General features: G+C 43.6%; 1 pseudogene; it reads left to right on the top strand.

Annotated features, from left to right (window-relative positions):
• The first annotated feature begins 812 nt into the window (after positions 1-812).
• Positions 813-2,860, top strand: LOC109389227 (ferritin light chain pseudogene; annotated as a pseudogene).
• Positions 2,861-4,527: the final 1,667 nt, after the last annotated feature.

Genomic DNA, 4,527 nt, shown 5'->3' with positions numbered 1-4,527 from the left:
CTGATCTGCCTCACCCGGGAAGAGCGCAATGATGGTGCCAACTTGGGCCAGTGAAGCAACGTCCTCCACAACTAGACTGAAGACCAAAACGACAGCAACTTGTCTGTTCCCCTTCCCCCAATTCCTCAGCACTGTTCCCATCCCCCCAATTCCCCAATTAAAAAAAAAAAAGCAAACCAAAGGAATAAAGGGTAAATGAGAACTGTGAGCAGAGTTTGTTGAAAATACTCATATTTCAAGATTCAGTGCAAAAGCGCCCTCTACCAGGCACAGATTTCCACTGCCTGTCCTTTTCCATTTTATCATTTTCTGCCCTACCTAAAGCGATTTTCCCGCTTTTGTCATAGCACTAGGAATATTTTGGCTACTCTCTCTCTCTCTCTCTTTTTTTTAATGTTTCTGCTATGGTTAGAGTAAAAGTAAGTGTCTATAACAAAGAGTTACCAAAATACAGTGGCTAAAATTATGTAGATGTTTGTTTTTCTCTCCTATATAATAGTTATGAGATGAGAGCTGCTCCTCATGGTCATTCAAGGACTCATGTCTTTCTAAGTCAATGCTCTGCTAACTCCTTAGGCAATGTCATTCACCACATGATAAAAGATTGGTCACCACCAGATCCAGGCTCTAGCCAATCTGGAAGGCGGAAGAGAGGCAGAGGAGGCAGGCCTAATATCTTGGCACACATCACTTCCCTCACATGACTTCGTCAAGAACTTGGTCACATGGTCTCACCTAAGCCCAAGGGAAGTGGGGAAATGTAGCCCAGCTGGGCAGTATGGATGAAAAAGTGCTACACACTAAACCTCAGTATGACAAGCTCAGGTGAGGCCTGCATGGCAGGACTTACAAACTCAGAGACCAAAAGTAAGAACACAGGATGGTCTGAACAAAAGAATTCCTAACTAAAAGTGGATTATGGTGGGTAGTCATGTCCTAAGCCTTTAACTTCCTTTGAAATGTCAGAGTAATCTTTTCCAGGCCCTCAAAACACAAAAACTGGCACAAGAGAATGAGACCGTACACCCCTCATCGTTATTTTGTTCCCTGCATACCATCTCTATGTGCTACAAATGTCAATTATTAACTATCCTGTACCTACCAATGTAAAAGAAATATGTGTCTCTCCATGTTATTTTTTATCCAATCCCAGAGATTTCCCCTCTATGCTTTCTCCCACCCCTTTAATCTACCACCAATGGATTTCACATAACCCTCCCTTATGCCTTCTCCTTTGATTCTAATGTATAAAATAAGCTGCAAAATTGCCACTGTCCAGAGCATTTTCTCAATCCACTGAGATTTTATTTCCTGGCAATTGTCATCAGTTTGGCTCAAATAAACTCATAAAAAATTCTCTACAGGTTTGCACGTTTCTTATATTGGCATTTACTTGGCATAGTTGGCAGGATTCCAAGGACCACCCTGCAGACCTGGACCCAGTGAGGATACCAGTAGGGACTCATTGTGCCCCATTGGCTTCTCGATTTGCATTCAGCGAACTTGAGTGAGTTTTTCTTGGAATTCTGGACTTCCTTTTTTTAAGGTAGGAGGCCCTGACTTTATTTGAGCTGTTCTAAAAAATATAATAACCCTCGAGGTGGCATTAAAGGATAAGGATTCAGATAACCCAGGGACGGCGGAAAAAAGGGTGCCTGTTTTTAATTTTGGCTTTTCAATTGTAATTGCTTACTAAGAGTCTGAACAAAACTTTTGCTAGATAACAAGGGTCTGAACTCATTCAGCTCTAAAGATAAGGGGCACTTACTCCCTCTAGCTCTGATTTTGGGCATTCTCAGGTGACTAAGAATCTATTTGGAGGTGTCTGAGGGTACCTCCCAAGACAAGCAGGGCCCCATAGGGAATTCCAACACTACTGTAATTAAATAATTGACTCGTCCAGGGACACACACGTAAAGGCTGGTTACTGAGTGCTCTGAGTCCTCACAATTGTATTAGAAAACCAGGGAAAGAAACTGGGACATTGTAAGAGGGTTAGAGCAACTCCGGGGTGACAGCCCTTTAGGAGCTCAATCCATAAGCTGCACACTTCAACCCACCACACAATATCCCTAGAAATTTACTCAGATTCTGCAGATCTCAAAAGAAAACTAAAATTAAAACATGGGAAATTATGCCCTTATGGGTCCCCTAGGTCTGTCTCTTGCTTCAATAGTGTTTAGACGGAACAGACCCAGGGACACCCCTTCTTCCAGCCTCCGACCACCCTTCAGCCTCTTTTCCAGTCTCAACTTTTGGAACCAACTCAGCCACCCTTGGCCTCCGACACCAACTAACACCATTTTATTGAGCTTAACTCCTATTGCTGAGCAACCACGAACTCCCAAGTTCATCAGAATTATTCCACCAAGGTGGAGACTGCCATCAACCGCCTGGTCAACCTGCACCTGAGGGCCTCCTGCACCTACTTCTCTCTGGGCTTCTGTTTCAACTGTGATGATGTGGCTCTAGAGGGCGTGAGCCATTTCTTCTGCGAGTTGGCTGAGGAAGAGCGCGAGGGCACCATGTCTCTTGAAGATGCAGAACCAGCATGGCGGCTGTGCCCTCTTCCAGGACCTGCAGAAGCCTTCCCAAAATGAGTGGGGTAAAACTCAGGATGCCATGGAAGCCACCATGGTCATGGCGAACCTGAACCAGGCCCTTTTGGATCTGCACGCCCTGGGTTCTGCCCACACAAACCCCCCACCTCTGGGACTTCCCGGAGAACCACTTCCTGGATGAGGAGGTGAAACTCATCAAGAAGATGGGCGCCCACCTGACTAACCTTCGCAGGCTGGCCAGCCCCCAGGCCGGGCTTGGCGAGTGTCTTTTTAAAAGGCTCACCCTCAAGCACGACTAGAGCCTTTGAAGCCCAGAGGCCTTTGAGGGGGCCCCTCTGCATCATCCTGGCTTTGGGCTTCTACCTGAGCCTCTCTCTCCAACCACTAGGCAGCCTTCTAACCACCCTGGAGCCCTCTGCCATGCCGTGGACCAAATTGAAACAATAAAGCTTTTTGCAGCAAAAAATAAAAAACAAACAAACAAACAAACAAACAAAACATGGGAAATTAAGTCTCCAAGGCAGAAATATCCCCAGCCCCCATTAATACCTCTGCAGATGTACAATTTGTAGGGAGACTTTACTTGCAAGTACCTACAGAAATGGGGAGGTTTAACTAGAAGTGACATCAATTTAAGATAGCTGAAATGGAGCTCTTTTGACACCTACATTAATTTTTTGTGTGCACACAATAGAAAAACAAAAGCCAGCTCCAAAATGAAACTGAATGAATCGCAGGCTTATCTCAGTTGGCAAGTAGAAGCTTCTAAAATGGAGCACAGAGAGACTTTCTTCTCTCCAGGAAGTTAATAAGTAAATTTTAGAGACTGTCCCTGAACTAAATAAGGCTTCCAAAGCTGCTCCATGCCAACAGACCATTTTTCCCTCTTCTCCAACTGCCCCACTGTTGTCCCAACTTACTCTCCTTTGTCCCAGCTTACTCTCCTTTTATTTCTCCCCCTTCTTTCTCTTCTACCCCTCCTCCACTGCAGCACCCTACTCACCTAGGGGAGACTCAGAATAGAAAACCAGACCTGGATAGACTAGGAAAAACAAAACAAAACAACAGAAATTCTGCCCACTTCTTTTAGAGAAATGCCAGTGTCAGGACAAGGAGAGCCAACCATAATTTATTCTCCTGTACTAGGACAGAAAATTAATGAATCTGTCCTAGGAATTAAAGAAATCTAAAGGTTTCCCCGACCCTTTCCAGGACCCTGATAGGTTTGCAAAGGAATTTAATTTAACTGTTAGAACATATGATCCTGATCATTCTGACCTATTCCAATTAATACACCTACTGGTTTCTGAGAGCAAAGCAAAAGAATGTCTAAATAAGGTTTATTGGGAAATTCCTGGAGAGGACTTTTTAAAACAGAGAGAGAGATAGACCAGGAAAAATGCAGGGAATTGGCCCACTGGCTATACCAAGTCATAGCCAGTGGTTTTCCCCAGAAAATGGACTGAATCAAGACACAGCAACGTAAAAGAAAATCTGTTGAACCAGTACTTGATTTCTTTGAACATTTTGAAAAAACTTTCAAACAGTACTCAGGTCTGTCTCCAGACTGTTTTAAGGATCAAAATGATCCCTTACTAAATTCAGCATTTTTGGAAGGACTAGATGAAGAGCTTGTAACTCAAATTAAACAATATAAACTAAACTGGCTGACCACTCATACTGATGAACTGGCAATTCTGGCTGATCAACAATCTAAAACTATTCAAAAGAGTTAGAAAAAGATAAACCTGCCAAAATCATGAACTTACAGCTCCAGCAATTAAGCAATCAGGCCAGACCTCCCCGAAGGTCTTTTATTTTTATTTTTATTTTTATTTTTTTTTAAAGATTTTATTGGGGAATTGGGGGGAGGGAACAGACAAGTTGCTGTCCTTTTGTTCTTTAGTCTAGTTGTGCAGGACGTTGCTTCACTCGCCCATGTTGGTATTATCATTGCGCTCTTCCC

The sequence above is a fragment of the Hipposideros armiger genome, unplaced genomic scaffold (genome assembly GCF_001890085.2).
Source record: "Hipposideros armiger isolate ML-2016 unplaced genomic scaffold, ASM189008v1 scaffold_226, whole genome shotgun sequence".
Lineage (NCBI taxonomy): Eukaryota > Metazoa > Chordata > Mammalia > Chiroptera > Hipposideridae > Hipposideros > Hipposideros armiger.
Note: the sequence above shows the minus strand (reverse complement) of the source record. Positions and strands in the feature narration are given on the sequence as shown.